This window comes from Dermochelys coriacea, chromosome 19 (assembly GCF_009764565.3).
Source record: "Dermochelys coriacea isolate rDerCor1 chromosome 19, rDerCor1.pri.v4, whole genome shotgun sequence".
NCBI classification, from domain to species: Eukaryota; Metazoa; Chordata; order Testudines; family Dermochelyidae; genus Dermochelys; species Dermochelys coriacea.
In genome coordinates, this window is record NC_050086.2 from 20,001,335 (window position 1) to 20,023,215 (window position 21,881).

The following is a 21,881-nucleotide window of genomic DNA, read 5'->3' on the forward strand; positions in this document are numbered from 1 at the left end:
GTCATACTGCTCCCTTACATACAGTGCTACTCCCCCACCTTTTCTGCCCTGCCTGTCCTTCCTGAACAGTTTATAACCATCCATGACTGTACTCCAGTCATGTGAGTTATCCCACCAAGTCTCTGTTATTCCAATCACGCCAGTTCTGCCTGGCTTACTGCTTCCAGCCTTATGAAACTTCCCCACTATTCCAGTGTTTATTCAAAATTAACATCAGTAACACGAGGATCTCCTCCACAAGCTTTTACAAATCCTGCCTGCAAGTTATCCAGACTTACCGATTTAAGTAGACACTGTTTAACATCCTTCTTAGATACTACTGGAACAGAAAATGTTTCACCATAATTGTGTGATATAACTACTTCAACTTCTTTCCAAATACTGAAATAATTAATACCTACAGTCTTGTCTGCATCATTATTCCTTTACCATCTCCATCCAGTAATAGACCTATAGCATTGTTAGTTTTTTGTTCCTTTAAAAAAAGTTCCTTATTACCTTTGACACTATCGACTATGGATTATTTTTCTCAATAACTTTAGCTTCCGTTAGCAATCACATTTCTTAGCTCTAATTCATATCCACTGCTGTCAACTTCTCTTTCTCCCACTCCCAAATTGGTTAGATATTGTCTTTTATTTTTTCTTGCTGCTTTCACTTAATCCCTAAAACAAGATCTTCTGCTCTGCAAAGCTTGAGTTGGGAGAGCCCAACTGAGGGACCTAGTCCAGAAAAATCACACTTCATGTATCTACAGCAAGAAAAGTTGTGGAGAAGCACCATATCCCAAGAAGTCAAGAACCTATCGAAAATTATATTTTTCCTTTCCATTTTCCTCCTGGCCCTCTACTGCCTTTGACATGGCGGCCATTTGACCAGCTTTGTCTTGTTTTGAGAAGATGCACAGACATGTCTAAGAGGGATTCCTGAAACACCAGATGCCCTTGTTCCAAGAATGCAGACCCTTCTCCAGATGCTGTTGTTATGACCACCTGCTCCTCATATTAATCCTTGATGCTGAAGCAACAGAACTTGGTTGTCCACAAATTACATTCCAAAACAGATCTGTTCCTGTTAGCCAATACACTTGGTACCAGCATCAATATAGATTTCTCTATGATATACCTGTCCTGGATTAGCAGTTACCTTCATTAGAAAATCGCTATCACATGGTGTTTTGTTACCTCACTACCCAAACCCCTGTTCCCCTCCTACTTCCAAGCATACTGAGCTCCTGATGAAAAGCAGGCAAGTTACTCAACCCATCATCCACAACAACTAAATGTAATCATATCCCTGCCATCAGGGAGTCTGAGCAGAACCTGCACTCCTTGCAGCTCAAGAATACCTATTTCCTTTACTTTTATGAATAACTATATTCTGCTCAGCCCTGTCCACTCACCCAGGTGCTTTTTGAAGTCATTTGGTCTCACTACACCTTCAGGCAACAGAGAATGGCCAGAAACCCATTCAGCTTGGCAGACGTGTGAGGAACAATCCTTTAATGAGAAACTAGAAGGGCATGTTTTAACTCTCACCCTTAGCTTAATATAGCGGAAGCCCAGACAAATGTCCCTGTTGCCACCCAATACCATTGATCAATACCAACTATAAGATAATCACTAATATTTTTGTCGAGCGAGAAGAAATTCTCCAACAATTATCAATAAAAATTAAGTCACTTACCAGTAACTGGAGGTTCTTTAAGATGTATGGTCTCTATTGTATTCCACATGCATATGCCATGTGCCTGGAGCTGAAGCTTTTTAAAGCAGTATTGTTCGGCGGTCCGTGCACATCCCAACATTGCCTCGTGGTTTCGTTTTCGTTGAGGCAATAAAGGGCAGGGCTGCCTGCCGGTGTCTCCAGTTCCTTCTCCACTGCAGACTTATTAAATCTGCAGCAGAGGGGAAGAAGAGTGGGTTTAGAATACAGAGAGACCACACATCTCAAAGAACCTCCAGTTACAGGTAAGTAACCTCATTCTTCGAGTGATGGTCCCTATTGTATTCCACTGAGAATGATTAACAAGCAGTACCTATGTAGCAGGAGGGTGCGAGGAGAATGACGGGATTGTGGAACAGAGGACTGCTCTTCTGAATGAGGCGTCCATTGTGGAATCATGCACTAGAGCAGTGGTCACCATCCTATGGCATGTGTGCCGAAAGCAGCATGCGAGCTGATTTTCAGTGGCACTCTGCTGCCGGTCTGGGGTCCTGGCCGCCGGTCCCACTCCGCCCGCTGCTGGTCTGGGGTCCCAGCCTCCGGCTCAGGACTCCGCTCCTGGCCTCAGCCTGGCACTCTGCAGCCGCCCCCAGCTGTAGCCCACTAGCCCCAGCCTGGGGCAGTGAGGAGTGCAGACAGGGACAAGAGGGGGCACAGCTCAGCACCCCCACCTTAAAAATTATTCCAGTGCCACTGGGATATTTTTAAGTCCTGATTTGCTGCTTAGACCACGTGAAACAGCGCACTGCATTTGTCTGTTGCGATTCCACCCCCCCCCCCGTGAGTTATGGGGTACATTTGACAAAATGCCAGCTCCCAAGAAAGCAAAGTTACATGTGTGCTCATTTCAGCCTTCTTGGACAGACACATTTGGATTTATTCAAAAGAAGGACCGTGCTGTTTGTGCTTTCTGTTGTGAAAGTGTTGTTTGTCACACATCAAGTGTTCGACAACATTCTGAAACTAAGTAAGAGAAAACCTTTCTTGACGAAGCAGACAAAACTGAAGCAATCAAAAATAGAGTAGCAGGATACGAGAAGCAAAGCAGTGTTTTTAAATGTTTACGTGTAAGTAAAAATCAAGCTACAGAAGGAAGTTACAAGGTTGCACAGTGCACTGCAAAAACCGGAAAGCCATTGAAGGTTTTTTGTTCAATGATTTGCCAAATAAAGATACGATCGTATCTAGAATAAAATAACTGTCTCTGCCAGAACAGTTGAGAGACGCATAAGCAAAATGGCAGAAAACATTAATGAAACGCAGACGGCTGCATTAAAGGACACAGCAGTGTTTAGTGTTGCAGTTGATGAGAGCGTGGATATAAATGACATTCCACATTTGGCAGTTGTTGCATGATATTGTGCTTCCGATGAAATCCAAGAGGAACTTTGTTGCATAAAACCTCTGCATGGCAAAACAAAGGGGGAAGATATAGTGGAAAGTCTTGTAAACCATTTTGTAGAACCAGGAGTTGACATCAAAAAATATTATGTGCGACAACAGATGGTGCTCCTGCCATGGTCGGAAACAGAAGGGATTTGTAAAGTTACTTGAAAAATCAAATTGGCCACCTGACAGTCAAATTTCACTGTATCATCCATCAAAAAAACCTGTATGCTAAAATTTCTAATTCAGAGCTTAATAATGTGATGAATACAGTGGTGCAAATTGTGAATGTCCTTGTTGCTCGATCTGCTTCATAGACAGTGCTTATAACGACATCCCACTTCACAGCAACATTCGGTGGCTAAGTCGTGGCAAGGTTTTGGTGCACTTTGTAAACTGTTTTGATGCAATCAAGGCCTTTTTGTCTGAAAAAGCTCAAAAAACTACTCCAAACTGGATGATAACAAATGGCTGTATAAGCTCATGGGTGTTTCTAACTGACATCACCACTCACCTAAACGAACTCAACCTCTGTCTCCAGGCTCTGGATTTTTATGAAACCTGGAAGGCATTTGTTGTAAAACTAGCAGTTTTTCTCTGGATATTTGAACTTCGACTTTCTGCTACTTCCAACACATAAAAGAGCTATCAATATGTTACACTGTTAGTGTTGATGAGATTGGAATGTACATGCAAGAACTGGAATCAGAATTTTGACAGATTTCAAGATTTCCAGCGATTTGGCCCAATGCTTTCTTTTCTAATTAAACCTGAAAAGTTCAATGAAAGCGACTTGGATTTGTCTGTATTTAGGTGGATGGGTGCTGAAGATTCTGAAATGCAGCTCATTCAGTTAAAAAGCTCAGAATTATGGGCATCAAAGTTTGGAGATCTGCGGAATGCACTTGAAGCTACCAAGAGAGATTATGGGGCTTCTATTCTGACCTGCTCGATGTCCCTGCCAGTGAAATTTAACTGTTTGAAGAAAAATGCGTTTGCAATGCTTTCAGCATTTGGATCCACATACCTGTGTGAACAGGTATTTTCACACATGAAATCTGTCCTCTGGCCCTCTCAGAGCTGGTTAACAACTGATCACTCAGAAGCCTGTGTGCAGCTTAAAGTATCCAAATACGTGCTAGTCATTGGAAAACTCAGCAAGGAAAAGCAAGGGCAAGGATCACACTAAACTGATAAGATCTGCATTTTAATTTAATTTTACATGAAGCTTCTTAAACATTTTAAAAACCTTATTCACTTTACATACAATAGTTTAGTTATATAATACAGACAGAAAGAGACCTAATAAAAAGGTTAAAATGGAGTACTGGCACGTGTAACCTTAAATTAAATAAATGAAGACTTGGCACACCACTTCTGAAAGATTGCCAACCCCTGCACTACAACATAGTGTGAGGAAAAGGTGTGCATAGAATTTCACGTGGCTGCCTTGCATATGTCTGCGAGGGGCACCTTGTAGAGTACAGCTGTGGTTGATGCTTGCATTCTTGTGGAGCGGGTGAAAATACCGTCGGGGGGGAGGGTGAGGAGGGGATCATCCCAATAATTGGTAGCAGCGCATAATGCACCCTGGGACTCATTTAGAGATTCTCTGAGTCGAAATGGCTTGGCCTTTAATTCTCTCCGCTATGGCTATGGATAGCCCAGGAGGAAGGGCTTTGTCCATTCTAGATAAAAGGCCAAGGCCATGTGAAAATCTAGTGAGTGAAGTCATCCTTCCTCATTAGAGGCATGAGGCTTGGGGAAGATGGTAGGTAGATGTATGGACTGATTAACACAGAACGTGGAAACCACCTTTGGTAGGAACTTAGTGTGCAGCTGTAATGAGACCGTACCTCTATGAAAGGTGAGGCAGGGGGAGCCATCACGGCTCCCAGTCCAACATCCTCCTTGCTGACATAACGGCAACAAGGAAAGCGACTTTCATGGAGAGTAGTGATAGAGAGTAAGAGGCTAGAGGTTTGAAGGGAGCGTTCATCTATGAGATGAGGATTAGCTGAGGTCCGACTTGGGATTGATGGGTTGGTTATTTCTGTAGAAGGATCTTCCAGAATCGTATAGGCAAGGAGTAGGTAAAAATCAAATAGCATCCACTGGAGGGTGGAAGGCACTGATGGCAGATGCATGCACTTTAATGGAGCTGAGAGCAAATCCCAAATTCTTCAGATAGAGGAAATAGTCTAAGACAGCTGTTCTCAAACTTTAGCAATCTCCATTTTGATTTTAAAAATTTGCAGACCCCCAAGCCCCCTGGCTCAGCCCCAGGCCCCGCCCCCACTCCACCCCTTCCCCCGAAGCCCCAACTTCACCATCACTCCACCCTGCCCCTCCTCTTCCCCACTTCACCCCAACGCATGCCCCCCTCTTGTGCCATTAACCTCTGCATCCCCCTCCTAGATCCACATGGGAAACCTGACCTGGATGCACTGACAGAGCAGCTGGCATTGCTGCTCGCTCCCCCACTGAGGGCTGCAAGGTGGGGAGCAAAGAGAGACATCAGGGCTTCCTGCATTCAGGTCACTTTCCCTGCCTGGGCTGCGTAAGGAGAGGGGGGAGAGCAGCAGCTCCTGATGCTCGCCTCACAGCACAGCACAGATGGGGAAAGTGACCTGGATGCAGGAAGCCCTGGTGTCCGGGCTGGGGGGAGTGGGAGGAGAGAGAGAGAGAGAGAAGTGTGTGACAGAGTGCGCGCGTGCGCTCAGGGTCAGGCACCTGAAAGCCTGTTCAAACACAAGCAGCTGCTGCCAGACCCAGAGAGGCAGCAGCATGCACAGATTCCCCATCCCATCACCCCGCTCAGTGGAGACCGGGTCCACAGATGGGGGGGAAGGGGAAGGGGACAGGAACACCCTGACATCAGCCCTCTCCCCATCCCACACAGCAGACAGGAGGACAGTCCCAGTCCAGAGTGGACCAAGGTTCCGGGGAGGAACAGGAGCAGTGGTGGCTGCACACGGCAGCGGAGCAACGGGGAGGAGGAGCACCCCTGCTCCGGAGAAGTCACCTGACTCAGCTTTTCATCCAACTGCACCCCCCCTGCAGCTTGGATCCCTCCCCCTCTCTCCAGACACTGCTGCTCTGCCTGCCTGCTGCCCACGAACCTCCTGGAGTATCCTCAGATCCCATTTTGAGAAATGCTGGTCTAAGAGCACTGGGATACCCACAGTTTCAGGGGCAAGGCCTTGTTATTCAGCTCAGGAAATTAAACGTGTCCATTTGGTGCGATACCAGCGTCTCATAGAGTCTTTTCTGTTGTTGGAAAGTCAGTCAGTCTCACGCTGCTAGCAAGCATGCTTGCACTAGTGGAAGCGTCCACCCAAAAATGTCAGTTGAAGCTTGTGTGGATTGGGGTATCAGAGTCTGCCGTTGCGTTAAGTCAGTAGGTCCAGAAATGTTCAAAGCATTAGTGGAGGGTGCTTCCACACGTAGAGAAGAAGAGAAAACCAGAATTGGTGAGGCCAGAAGGGGGAGATCAAGATGGCCGTTGCTCTCTCTGGCCTACCTTTGTGGATGACCAGTGGTAGGAAAGGTTGGCGGGGAGGGGGGAAGAGAAGAAAAATAGTTTGTCCAGCCTGACTAATCAATGACCAGAATGTTGCCTTGTAAATGAGCTCCAAATCCTCCCCTTGAGCAATAATGCATGTATTTGGTGTTTGTGTGGGATGTGAAAAAGTCCCTTACCAGGGTCCCCCATCAACCAAAAATCTCCGCCATTATAGTAAAAACAACAAGGAGTCCTTGTGGCACCTTAGAGACTAACATTCATTTGGGCATAAACTTTCGTGGGCCAAAACCCACTTCATCAGAAGCATGGAGTGAAAAATACAGCAAGCAGTATATATTGTAGCAGAGCTCCGACCTGGTCCCCGTGGATCCCGTGCTTCCAGGCAGTTTATGCTAGTCTCAGAGGCTCACTGTGACCTTCCATGTAGCCCTTCTCTCTCTAGGGCCAGGGTTACGGTCTACTGAGCCCTTTTCATCATAAGCCAGCAAGGAGGTTGGTGAGAGAATTCCCACAGTCTCTGTTGTCTCTACAGGCTTATTCCAGAACAGTTTAGCCTCCCGTCCTGACAAGAGGCTGTCTTCCCTGCTCAGGAGGTGTTTCTATAATGGCAGGTTGGGGGGAACCCAGGACCGCCCTCTACTCCGGGTTCCGACCCAGGGACCCTAATGGCAGCAACTGTTGGCAGCCGACCTTTCAGTGCCAGAGTTGCTACATTTGCCAGGGCCACTTCCCCCACAGCTCCCCCGTTTCTCTCTTGATGCCTTCTTCACCCTTACCTGAGGGCTCCCTTTCCAGTGGTTTGAGTGTGTCTTCATTACCCAGCCCTTCAGCCGCACTTCCTCTCCTCCGGCTCCCTGGCTCTCCTCGGCCTGACTGGAGTGAGCCCTTTTATAGTATCAGAGGGGCCTTAATTAGTCAGGTGTTCTCAACAGCCCCTGCTCTGGTCAGTCAGGGAACAGAAAACTGCTTATCCAATGGCCAGTATATCTGCCTTCTACTACTCTGCTGTACCCAACTGGCCTGAGTCTATCACAATATATATATACACACAGCACATGAAAAGAAGGAAACTGCCTTACCACGTGGGAGGGTCAGTGCTAACGAGGCCAATTCAATTAAGGTGCAATTGGCCTATTCTCAACAGTTGACACTTTTCAACTGACTGCCCATTTTGCCCCTACGATGCTTGTTTCACCCTTACGATGCTCGATTTGCATAAAGTTTGCTTGAAATCACTTCCTAGTTGCTTTATACTGGTATGGAGCTGGAAGGAGTCACTTCAAGGTGGCAGAGTAGCTTGTTGCTGGGTAGGGCTGCTACTTTTTTCTGACTGGCTCCCGGCCCCGGACTCAGCACATGTGATGTTCTCCCTGGCTTTCTGAGCCTGTGCTGCCAACATTCTGAGCAGCATATGTGAGTTTATATGTTTATTTGAATGCTGTTTACAAAACACAGTGTACAGTAAATACATTGATGTTGCAACATTAGTAATTTAATTAGTTTAGTACAAAAATCTGGGTTATTATGGTGAAAATAGCGTATCAAGTCTTGGTTCAGGAACCAATCCCCCCTTCATACCATTCATTCCTATGGGAAAAGCAGTTTCGCCTTCCAACATTTCGCCTTACAACGCAATTCTGAGGAAGAAAATGTGTCATAAGTCCAAGGACTCCCTGTACTAGTGGGGCAGTGTAAGTCCAAATAGGAGAACCCTGCATTTGAAATGTTGAGGTACCACCTTGAACCTCATAAACCTTCTGTGAGTCAGGTGCATGTCAATATGGAAGTAGGCATCTTGCATATTGAGAGCCATAAACCACATGCTTTTTTCTAGAGAGGGAATGATTGCCACAAGTGGGACCATGCAGAATCTGGGATTGGAAATTGAACAATTGAGACAGAGGCGATCCAAGATTGATCTCCATATCCTCCTTTCTTCTTGGGTACTAAGAAAGTAGCTCAAATAGAACTCCATCTTGAAAGGGTACAGGGACTGGTTCCATGGCTTGACTGGTTCCATGGCTTCTCTCCTCAAAATGGAGTCCACCTCTAATTGGAGTATGTTGTTGTGGGAGTGCTCTCTGTGCATGGATCATGGTGGAGGATGCATCACTGTAAACTCTATGGCATAGTCATTATGGATAACATCTAGGACTCACCTGTACATTGTTATAGCTCTCCATGCTTGCATAAAGAGTCTGAAGCAGCCCCGAAAGTGGTAGTCAGTAGGGGCACTGGTATATGGAACGGTTGATGGCTCTCCAGTTACACTCAGAAATACTGTTTACATGACAATTGGATGTATTGCATGGATAACTGAGCGGTTGATGCAGATGGAAGGGTCCTGTGTACCTTCTGAGGAGGCTTGCAGGTATGATGGTGGTATAGTTTTGTGGCCCTGTAGCATTGTGATGGTGGTGGCCAATAAAACTCTCTTTGGTGCTGGTGTGTAAGAGCCCAAAGATCTTAATGTAGCTCTAGAGTCCTTCAGGGAGTGTAGGGATTCATCCATCTTCTGGTCGAAGTGTTCTGCACTTCCCTGGGGAAACCTGAGTATAAATAGGACTTCCTCCTCATGATGATTCCTGTTGCCAGAACATGTGAGGTTGTATCCGCTGAGTCCACTGTGGTCTGAAGCATGGACCCGACAAGCAACTTGCCTTCCTGTAAAACTGCCTGGAATTCATTGCAGTCTTGCAGAATTAACTTGTTGGCAAACTCAACCATTCGTCCATAGTTGATAAAGTCATACCTGGCCATCAAAGCTAAGTAGCTGGAGACATGGAATTGGAGTCTGGTCATGAGGTCCAGTCTCTTGCCCTCCCTGTCTGTCAGGGTGGAGCACAGATGTTGTTGCTTGGACTGCTCTGATGCTGCCTAGATGACTACTGAGTGGGGTGGAGGATGAGAGAATAGAAATCATGACCCCTTTGGGGGTGGGGGGGACATAGTACCTCTTCTCAGCCCTTTTGGGGATGATGCGACTGAGTGGCACACAGTACGAAGGATGGCATCATTGATTAGTAGGGCCACCCTTGCCAGTACCAATGTCTGAAGGATGTCAAGTAACTGGTGTTGACTGTCCTGTACTACTTCTAATGGGATCTCAAGAGCACTGACTAGTCTCCACAGCAGTTCCTGGAATTGGCGATAGTTGTCTGGCGGAGAGGAAGAGATTGATGAGATGGCCACGTCAGGAGAAGATGAGGGAAGCCTCTCCGAATCCATTGGTACTGTTGGGACCAGGGTGATCAGTGCAGCATCTAACGCTATTTCTGAGCGTCTACCTGACGAGGGTTGTGGTGGCAACGCAAGCGAGTCCTCCCAAAACAAGAAGGACCATTCAGAAGATTATTACTCTGGCCACGAGCTCCAGTATGGCCAACACCGTTGATCCTGCTATTGTTGAGCATGTGACTAGGGGACCAGATACAGCTCTGAAGGTAAGGCAAGGTGGGGAATTGCCTCGGTGCAGTTGGAACCTTGCAGTAGTCATGCTTCTGGAACAGGAGCGGTGGGTCGCATTGGACACACGTAGCCTCCAAATCAGAGGTGTCAGACATCCACAAATGACGGTGCCATTGGAGCCACTGGAACTGAGGGTGGCAGAAACATAGCAGAAGCAGCAGCCCTCCAAGCGAAACGGGTTTGTGGAAATCCCAGTCATCCCTATGCACACAGCTCATGGGGATCCGCAATGCTTCCGACTCTTCTTGGAATGAGCGGTATCCAGTCTGCTAGCAGGTCTGGGACCAGTAGAGGCAACTGTCTGTGAACCGATGCTTCTTGAAACACCAGTAGAGCTGAAGTAGGTGGCGTACCACTTTCCATGATTGGACCAATGGATCCTGAAATCGGTGCGGCCTTTTCTCGCACTTGTGGCCCTTGGAACTCATGGGATCCTCTGTGGCCAGAACTTGTGGACCGTGCCAAGTCCTTCTTGGACTTGGAAGACTTACTGCCATGCTTATGCGCATACTTCCTTGGCTCATGGTTAGGCCCCACTGCGGGGTTCTTAGCACTGCTACCAGGGGAGCCTGACAGAGGCTCCACAGAAGAGTAACACTCTTTGTCTGCTCAGACAGATATACTGGGGGATTCCCGTGTTCCCTCTAATTTTTTACGTCCATGTGAGGAATGAATTTTGTTATTTGCACCAATATGGAGGGGATATGTGGCGGGGGTGGGGCCGAGGTGTTCAGAGTGCGGGAGAGGGCTCAAGGCTGGAGGTGTGGGCTCCAGCTAAGGATGCGGGCTCTGGGGCGGAGCTGGAGATAAGGGGCTCTGTGGTGCAGGCCACCCCAGGGCTGCGGCAGGGAGAACGGACTCCCCCACCCCGCACCCTCGCAGCTCCAGCTGGGCTGGGCGAGGGGTGCCTCTCCCCAGGCTGCAGCAGCTCCGGTAGGGCTGGACTGAGCTGAGGGAAGGGGCACCTCTTCCTGCCTGGGTGGCCCTTGATAGCCTGCTGTGGAGCCGCACAGCTTAGAGGGAATTTAGGTTCCCTCCCCCCATCAGGATCTGATGCGAGTCCCATGGCAGCCTCTATGAGGTGCTTCTTGAGGAAGATAGCCTGGTTTTCTTGCGTATGGGCAGGGAAGGAGAGGCAGATACCACACCTGGATGCAAGGTGGGATTCCCCCAAGCAGTACAAACAGCACTGGTGCTAGTCACTGATGGAAAATAAGCCAGGGCAGGAAGCATAGGTTTTGAACTCCAGCATCTTCAGGATAATCCATTAATCAGGCCCGAATATTGGTGGAGGGGGAAGGAATGTTTGGCAGGGGAGACAGCTTCAGCGTTTTCAAGTCCTTAATCCTATACAAACAACTTGTGACTAGAAAATTTAGAGCAAAATAAACAATAAAACCTGAACTATGAACACGAATAAAAACAATTTTTCTAACAGTTTTGGAAAATACATCACAAAAAGAAGGTCAGGCAGTAGGTAATTCATGAATTGGCTTGCAGCTCTCGATTTTTATGTCAAACCTATGGCCTAATATTTGACAAAGAGAGTATAATCAAAGGATGCTTTATTTTCATTTGAGGTTTGAACACACTCACCGAGACTGTGAAGATCATAGAATCATAGAATCATAGAATATCAGGGTTGGAAGGGACCCCAGAAGGTCATCTAGTCCAACCCCCTGCTCAAAGCAGGACCAAGTCCCAGTTAAATCATCCCAGCCAGGGCTTTGTCAAGCCTGACCTTAAAAACCTCTAAGGAAGGAGATTCTACCACCTCCCTAGGTAACGCATTCCAGTGTTTCACCACCCTCTTAGTGAAAAAGTTTTTCCTAATATCCAATCTAAACCTCCCCCATTGCAACTTGAGACCATTACTCCTCGTTCTGTCATCTGCTACCATTGAGAACAGTCTAGAGCCATCCTCTTTGAAACCCCCTTTCAGGTAGTTGAAAGCAGCTATCAAATCCCCCCTCATTCTTCTCTTCTGCAGACTAAACAATCCCAGCTCCCTCAGCCTCTCCTCATAAGTCATGTGCTCTAGATCCCTAATCATTTTCGTTGCCCTTCGTTGTACTCTTTCCAATTTATCCACATCCTTCCTGTAGTGTGGGGCGCAAAACTGGACACAGTACTCCAGATGAGGCCTCACCAGTGTCGAATAGAGGGGAACGATCACGTCCCTCGATCTGCTCGCTATGCCCCTACTTATACATCCCAAAATGCCATTGGCCTTCTTGGCAACAAGGGCACACTGCTGACTCATATCCAGCTTCTCGTCCACTGTCACCCCTAGGTCCTTTTCCGCAGAACTGCTGCCGAGCCATTCGGTCCCTAGTCTGTAGCGGTGCATTGGATTCTTCCATCCTAAGTGCAGGACCCTGCACTTATCCTTATTGAACCTCATTAGATTTCTTTTGGCCCAATCCTCCAATTTGTCTAGGTCCTTCTGTATCCTATCCCTCCCCTCCAGCGTATCTACCACTCCTCCCAGTTTAGTATCATCCGCAAATTTGCTGAGAGTGCAATCCACACCATCCTCCAGATCATTTATGAAGATATTGAACAAAACGGGCCCCAGGACCGACCCCTGGGGCACTCCACTTGACACCGGCTGCCAACTAGACATGGAGCCATTGATCACTACCCGTTGAGCCCGACAATCTAGCCAGCTTTCTACCCACCTTATAGTGCATTCATCCAGCCCATACTTCCTTAACTTGCTGACAAGAATGCTGTGAGAGACCGTGTCAAAAGCTTTGCTAAAGTCAAGAAACAATACATCCACTGCTTTCCCTTCATCCACAGAACCAGTAATCTCATCATAAAAGGCGATTAGATTAGTCAGGCATGACCTTCCCTTGGTGAATCCATGCTGACTGTTCCTGATCACTTTCCTCTCCTCTAAGTGCTTCAGGATTGATTCTTTGAGGACCTGCTCCATGATTTTTCCAGGGACTGAGGTGAGGCTGACCGGCCTGTAGTTCCCAGGATCCTCCTTCTTCCCTTTTTTAAAGATGGGCACTACATTAGCCTTTTTCCAGTCATCCGGGACTTCCCCCGTTCGCCACGAGTTTTCAAAGATAATGGCCAAGGGCTCTGCAATCACAGCCGCCAATTCCTTCAGCACTCTCGGATGCAATTCGTCCGGCCCCATGGACTTGTGCACGTCCAGCTTTTCTAAATAGTCCCTAACCACCTCTATCTCTACAGAGGGCTGGCCATCTCTTCCCCATTTTGTGTTGCCCAGCACAGCAGTCTGGGAGCTGACCTTGTTAGTGAAAACAGAAGCAAAAAAAGCATTGAGTACATTAGCTTTTTCCACATCCTCTGTCACTAGCTTGCCTCCCTCATTCAGTAAGGGGCCCACACTTTCCTTGGCTTTCTTCTTGTTGCCAACATACCTGAAGAAACCCTTCTTGTTACTCTTGACATCTCTTGCTAGCTGCAGCTCCAGGTGCGATTTGGCCCTCCTGATATCTTTCCTACATGCCCGAGCAATATTTTTATACTCTTCCCTGGTCATATGTCCAACCTTCCACTTCTTGTAAGCTTCTTTTTTATGTTTAAGATCCGCTAGGATTTCACCATTAAGCCAAGCTGGTCGCCTGCCATATTTACTATTCTTTCGACTCATCGGGATGGTTTGTCCCTGTAACCTCAACAGGGATTCCTTGAAATACAGCCAGCACTCCTGGACTCCCTTCCCTTTCATGTTAGTCCCCCAGGGGATCCTGGCCATCTGTTCCCTGAGGGAGTCAAAGTCTGCTTTCCTGAAGTCCAGGGTCCGTATCCTGCTGCTTACCTTTCTTCCCTGCGTCAGGATCCTGAACTCAACCCACTCATGGTCACTGCCTCCCAGATTCCCATCCACTTTTGCTTCCCCCACTAATTCTACCCGGTTTGTGAGCAGCAGGTCAAGAAAAGCGCTCCCCCTAGTTGGCTCCCCTAGCACTTGCACCAGGAAATTGTCCCCTACGCTTTCCAAAAACTTCCTGGATTGTCTATGCACCGCTGTATTGCTCTCCCAGCAGATATCAGGAAAATTAAAGTCACCCATGAGAATCAGGGCATGCGATCTAGTAGCTTCCGTGAGTTGCCGGAAGAAAGCCTCATCCACCTCATCCCCCTGGTCCGGTGGTCTATAGCAGACTCCCACCATGACATCACTCTTGTTGCACACACTTCTAAACTTAATCCAGAGACACTCAGGTTTTTCCACAGTTTCGTACCGGAGCTCTGAGCAGTCATACTGCTCCCTTACATACAGTGCTACTCCCCCACCTTTTCTGCCCTGCCTGTCCTTCCTGAACAGTTTATAACCATCCATGACTGTACTCCAGTCATGTGAGTTATCCCACCAAGTCTCTGTTATTCCAATCACGTCATAATTCCTTGACATCACCAGGACCTCCAGTTCTCCCTGCTTGTTTCCAAGGCTTTGTGCATTTGTATATAAGCACTTGAGATAACCTGTTGATCGCCCCTCATTCCCAGTATGAGGCAGGAGCCCTCCCCTCTCAGACATTCCTGCCTGTGCTTCCTCCCGGTATCCCGCTTTCCCACTTACCTCAGGGCTTTGGTCTCCTTCCCCCGGTGAACCTAGTTTAAAGCCCTCCTCACTAGGTTAGCCAGCCTGCTGGCAAAGATGTTCTTCCCTCTCTTCGTAAGATGGAGCCCGTCTCTGCCCAGCACTCCTCCTTCATGGAACACCATCCCATGGTCAAAGAATCCAAAGCCTTCTCTCCGACACCACCTGCGTAGCCATTCGTTGACCTCCACGATTCGACGGTCCCTACCCAGGCCTTTTCCTTCCACGGGGAGGATGGACGAGAACACCACTTGCGCCTCCAACTCCTTTATCCTTCTTCCCAGAGCCACGTAGTCCGCAGTGATCCGCTCAAGGTCATTCTTGGCAGTATGAATGATGACAAGATGACTTGTTACTGTTAATATTTTCTCCTCTAGCCATAATAAAAGATGAGGAAGACAGCAAATAAAATTGTTTGTGTAACCTGAACATGGGACCAGGAGACTCTTTTATAAGGCTGTAAGAGACTCCACTATCTTGCCACACCAACACTTTCATCAGTGGAACATTTCTCTCCTGTTTCTTGATCTGTTGTACATGATCAGTTTGAGTCACAGGCTCTTCTTCCTCCTCTAGTAGCGTATCAGGCACTAGGATGGAAAAATGCTCTCTATGGAAAGGTGACTAGGTGAAGACCAATATGGCCAAGCCACCAAATGCAGCACATGCCAATCCTGCCAGCTACCAAACTCTGGCAATGTGTCATTTCCTGTGGGGTGAGATAACTTTAGACTGCGTTCTGAGGCACAAAAGTCTTGATTAAAACAGCTAATAGACCTCCGTAGCTCTGACCCAATCCAATCTTGGTTCAGATAGAGAAATTATTGGAGAAGTGACCAATGACAATATCTGAAGAACAGAACGAGGAGATGGCAGAACCTAATGGCGTCTTCAGTGGTGGAAAAAAGGTATTTGAAGAGCTCCCTTCTAAGAGAGAGATGGGAAGATTTATCTTATTTCTAAGCATATTTTTAGATTTTTATCTATTTAAATTTTCAGTTACAGGAAATTATGGATTATCAGACAATTATTTAATGACAGGCACAGCTTTAAAAAGTTAAAGCTTCATAACCATTGAAACTCCAACTGTCAACACTATATGTGAAAACATACAAATCAAACTTTAGTAAGTTCTGAAGCAGATTTTTCTTACTTTGCCTATCAGTACATTTTGGTTATCACTGGAAATATTTTTCATGGTTTGAGTATACAGTGAAATCAACATTTATAGACGATTACTGACCACAATTAATCCCTTCAAGCCTACTTATGTTGCATTACTTAAACCTCAGATTTAATAGGTCTATCTGCCAAGGCCTCCTGTAAAATAAAGGGCTTGAAGTCTATTTAGTCTTTCCATGCTAAAAAATGCCTATTGCATCATGATACCCAATTACTTTTTTTTTTTAATGTTACTGTTTATTACAAATGGAAAGAGCGCTTCAAGTTGATTTGTCCTCGTCAGCAAAAAAAGAAGCAGTTCAGTGATACTGATTATCAGCTTTATTACGCCAAAAGAGTTGTAATGAGGCACTGGTTAAGATGTCAGCATCCAGCCAGAAATTAATGGAATCCATCCACAAATGGTATGCACAGTTACTTGACACACATTACATAACAATGAATTACAATCCCAAAGTAATTTTTTTTTTTAATTCTTGCTTAAAAATGATGAAGACCAAAATAAATGCATCAATGGGAAGACACCTAGCTGCTGAATCTTTGGAGGACCTGGTTAAACACAACACTCAGCGGCACCTTACATGCTGGAAGTGCTCTCAAACTAAATTTGGCAAGGTTGGAGAGGAAGTACATTGAGTATCAGGAAAATGCTGAAAATGCCGGGATAAGTGCCAGTAGGGGGCAAAACTTGCTTTGTACTAGGTCCCATAGCATATGTGTTTCGAGAAGAATACCTGCTTCCTCTGTGGTAAGCCCACAGCTATCCATTAAGCACATTTTCAACACAGGAGAAGCTACATTACAGAGAACGTTGCATGGAAAGTAAAGTTAAGTAGGTGCATTGACCCAAAAGACACCCATGCATACGACATTGTGCATTACATCAAGTGCTACACCGAGAATGTATAAAACCAAAAGGTAAAAGCAAAAGAAAAATACCAATTTTACAACTGCAAACTGTGCAAATCAGTTGAAGTTCATAAATTGCCTTAAAGATGGGACAGCAATGTGGTGGCAATGGCCAATGCAGAAGCCAAGTACAGAAAAATATCTGTTTTGAATGGGATTGAGGAGGATCAAATGCTCAGCAGAAAGGCTCTGAAAGCACTTATTGAAGATGAACTGTAGGATATGGGCATAGGTTTTAAGCAATCCCATCCTCAGGAACAAATCACAGTGCATTGACTTAAAAGCTGCAAAAGATATGACACTATCAAAAGTGGAAAAAAGCACCAATGTCAACAGTAATATGACTGTTTGAAGCTGCGAAGTTTTTAAGGAAAAGCATTTTGTCTCGCAGTATGTGGGTGCCAAACCTGAAACAATAATACCACATGACCTGTACTACTTCTTCAAGCAGTGCATCCATGGTTGCAGTGACTTCAGCACCAGGAATTATGATAAGCAAGTGGAATACAAGCCTGCCAACTTGACACAATGCCGCATGTACTAATGCTTGAATGAAAGTCAGGCTTCCAATACATATATGACAACTGTGTGGCATGTGTGAGATCTACCACAAGTGGCTGTTGGTTTAACAATTCATTCTAAAGCCTGCAGCAAATTCCATAGTATTTACTCCTCAACGGACTTCAAAGTACTCAACCAGGAGACTGCAGTTGCAAATGAGGTTCTTCACCCCATGGAACTGAATGAAGGGTTGTACATTTCCTCAGATCTCACCAAGGGTAAGTTTATATTTTGTGCTGCCAATAACTTAGACTTCCTTGAACATACAACAGATAGCAAAGGTACCCTTCATGTTACTGTTGTGGTTTCAGGAGCATATTAACAGGGACCAGTCCCAACCTTGAGTGCTGACTGGACCAGCAAAGAACCATTCCCTGAAGGAGCTTCCTAACTCACTTTCCTACCAAGGTCCAAAAGTTCTGAGCCAAGAAGTGCAGCGTTCAAAGCAGCAGCATTTAAATTGATTATAATAGAGCTTTTTACATTCACTAATCTTGACCTCGCTTGGTTACTATGCAAAAGTGTGATGCATTCTAGAGGCAAAAAAAAATCACTGAGAATGGCTTCAGTTAAAGAGAAAGAAGACATTTCCTCAAATGATCTGTATACCCAGAACATACCATACCACACCATTTCAGGAGAAAGGTACATTTCAACATGGTCATCCTTTATGTCAGCATTACACAAGGTGCCAGAGTAAATGATCCTTGTATGCATCATGGCAATCAGACCTGCTAGCCCTACTGGTTGCTCAGTTCATTTAATTTTCCTTATGTATCTGAAACGCATGCACAAATACAAATTAACCACATACACCTCTACCCCGATATAACGTGACCCGATATAACACGAATTCGGATATAATGCAGTAAAGCAGAGCTCTGGGGGTGAGAGGGGGCTGCGTGCTCGAGTGGATCAAAGCAAATTCAATATAACATGGTTTCACCTATAACGCGTTAAGATTTTTTGTCCCGAGGACAGCGTTGTATCGGGGTAGAGGTGTACTACCTTTCAAGAAAAATGCTCCAACAAGTGAATTGCTCGAAGAATTTCATCATTGCATGGCATAATGAAGCTGCCACCTCACACTGTTCAGTGGAGTTTCTTCTTAGTTTCACTGAGAAGGCTGACACTAAAATTATCTTGCATGCTACCAACGTAACAGGGAGGTGCTAACTCTGGATTTTTGCACAAGACAGATGCTCTAGTGCTCTCAGAGATGCTACAAATGCCTTCCCCAAGATTCCATTTTTCTGCCTGATTCTGAGGAACAGAATCACTAAGTCCCTCACAGTTTGGTCCCATCACTTGGCCTGTTAAAAGCAACCATACTGCCAGGTTTCCACGCCCCTTCAGGATGTTACATTACTGTAAGGCTGACTGGAAAGATCAAATTATCTTACTGGAAGCCATTTGATTCAGCCTCCGAAGAGCCCTCCTCACTCTGAAGATGCTTGGAAAAAGCTGAGACAGTCACTGATGAGGTCATAAATGCACTGGAGGCATTCATATGCAAAGTTTAAAATTTGAAGACCAACATTACAACACTTGCAGAGCTACGCTGGTGGATGTTTTTCAAGAAGCAGACAACTGAAAAAATATGCCAATATAGGGTGAATTTATACTTGCCATTAAAAGGGAAAATTATCAAGCAACAGAACACATCAGGTATGATTAAGCACATCCAAAACTACCCTCCCCTATAAGGCATGAATAGGTTTCGGAGGATGGACTTATCACACCAGTTATATGTGAAATACCACATGGTCCCAAATCAATCCTTCAACTAATCAAATGCTTTTGTACAAAGACCAGATGCTCACTACCCTGCAAATGTCTGGCGAGCAGCCTGCCTTGTACGGAGAGTACAAGTGCAGCGTGGATGAGGCTCAGTGTGACTGTGTATCTAGCAGTGGTGACCTACATGGCAATGACACTGATTATGACTCTGATGAATAAGTATTTTCAGTTCTACATGTCATGGACAACTTCCCTAGGATTAGCCAAGATCAATGTGTTTTTTTTCCCTAATGTAAGCAAGGTATACTGGTATTAAATTTCCTAGAACTTATATCTACCTAATTGTTCTAGGCTTGTCATGTTTGGTATCATTGTTTTAGTGGGACAAAGGGCTTTCAAATTATACCAAACTCAGTACAACGTCGTCGGAAATGGGTTATCAACATTTCCACCAACTGCAAGACGTGGAGCTGGTGAGAAGGGGATTAGGGGATCAGCGAGCATGTCCCCTCTCCCATGCAGCAGAGGGTGACACCATTGAAATTATGATTATGTAGATTTTTGTGAATCAGATGACACCCCCACTTGTCTTTCATTCATTAAACTTGCCCATAAAATGAGATTTTACTACATTATACGTCTAGACTGAATAAGATCCAATGGCTAAAAGTTGACAGACAAATTCAGATGAAATAAGATGTACATTTTTAACAGGTTTCAGAGTAGCAGCCGTGTTAGTCTGTATTCGCAAAAAGAAAAAGGATTACTTGTGGCACCTTAGAGACTAACAAATTTATTAGAGCATAAGCTTTCGTGAGCTACAGCTCACTTCATTGGATGCATTTGGTGGAAAAAACAGAGGGGAGATTGATATACACACACAGAGAACATGAAACAATGGGTTTATCATACACACTGTAAGGAGAGTGATCACTTAAAATAAGCCATCACCAGCAGCGGGGGGGGGGGGGGGGTCACGGCTAACCTGGTGGCTGAACTTTGTGACTTTGTCCTCACCCATAACTATTTCACATTTGGGGACAATGTATGCCTTCAAATCAGCGGTACTGTGATGGGTACCCGCATGGGCCCACAATATGCCAACATTTTTATGGCTGACTTAGAACAACGCTTCCTCAGCTCTCGTCCCCTAATGCCCCTACTCTACTTGCGCTACATTGATGACATCTTCATCATCTGGACCCATGGAAAAGAAGCCCTTGAAGAATTCCACCATGATTTCAACAATTTCCATCCCACCATCAACCTCAGCCTGGACCAGTCCACACAAGAGATCCACTTCCTGGACACTACGGTGCTAATAAGCGATGGTCACATAAACACCACCCTATATTGGAAACCTACTGACCGCTATTCCTACCTACATGCCTCTAGCTTTCATCCAGATCATACTACACGATCCATTGTCTACAGCCAAGCTCTACGATATAACCGCATTTGCTCCAACCCCTCAGACAGAGACAAACACCTACAAGATCTCTATCATGCATTCCTACAACTACAATACCCACCTGCTGAAGTGAAGAAACAGATTGACAGAGCCAGAAGAGTACCCAGAAGTCACCTACTACAGGACAGGCCCAACAAAGAAAATAACAGAACGCCACTAGCCATCACCTTCAGCCCCCAACTAAAACCTTTCCAACGTATCATCAAGGATCTACAACCTATCCTGAAGGACGACCCATCACTCTCACAGATCTTGGAAGACAGGCCAGTCCTTGCTTACAGACAACCCCCCAATCTGAAGCATATACTCACCAGCAACCACACACCACACAACAGAACCACTAACCCAGGAACCTATCCTTGCAACAAAGCCCGTTGCCAACTCTATCCACATATCTATTCAGGGGACACCATCAGAGGGCCTAATCACATCAGCCACACTATCAGAGGCTCATTCACCTGCGCATCTACCAATGTGATATATGCCACCATGTGCCAGCAATGCCCCTCTGCCATGTACATTGGTCAAACTTTTACTCTACGTAAAAGAATGAATGGACACAAATCAGACATCAAGAATTATAACATTCAAAAACCAGTTGGAGAACACTTCAATCTCTCTGGTCACTCGATTACAGACCTAAGAGTGGCTATCCTTCAACAAAAAAGCTTCAAAAACAGACGCCAACGAGAGACTGCTGAATTGGAATTAATTTGCAAACTAGACACAATTAACTTAGGCTTGAAGAGAGACTGGGAATGGATGAGTCATTACGCAAAGTAAAACTATTTCCCCATGTTATTTCTCCCCCCCACCCCACCCCCCACCGTTCCTCAGATATTCTTGTTAACTGCTGGAAATAGCCTACCTTGCTTGTCACCATGAAAGGTTTTCCTCCTCCCCCCCCCCCGCTGCTGGTGATGGCTTATCTTAAGTGATCACTCTCCTTACAGTGTGTATGATAAACCCATTGTTTCATGTTCTCTGTGTGTGTATATATCAATCTCCCCTCTGTTTTTTCCACCAAATGCATCCGATGAAGTGAGCTGTAGCTCACGAAAGCTTATGCTCTAATAAATTTGTTAGTCTCTAAGGTGCCACAAGTACTCTTTTTCTTTTTACATTTTTAACAGTGAGGGTAAATTAACTTTTGGAATAACTTACCAGTGGTTGCGGTGGATTCTCAATTATTAGAAATCTTTCAATAAAGATTCGTTGTTCAAGAAGATATGCTCTAATTCTAACAGGAGTTATTTCAGTGAAGATCTAGGGCCTATGTTACACAGGTCAGACTAGTGGATCACAGTAGTCCATTCTGGCCTCAA

General features: G+C 45.6%; 1 protein-coding gene across 1 annotated transcript in view; it reads right to left on the minus strand.

Annotated features, from left to right (window-relative positions):
• The window catches only part of RLF (RLF zinc finger), a 100,535-nt gene extending 88,731 nt beyond the window's left edge, over positions 1-11,804 (minus strand). Inside the window, exon 1 of the mRNA XM_038377486.2 lies at positions 11,801-11,804. The gene's annotated coding sequence lies outside the window, so the exon portion shown is untranslated. The remainder of the gene's footprint in view (positions 1-11,800) is intronic.
• Positions 11,805-21,881: the final 10,077 nt, after the last annotated feature.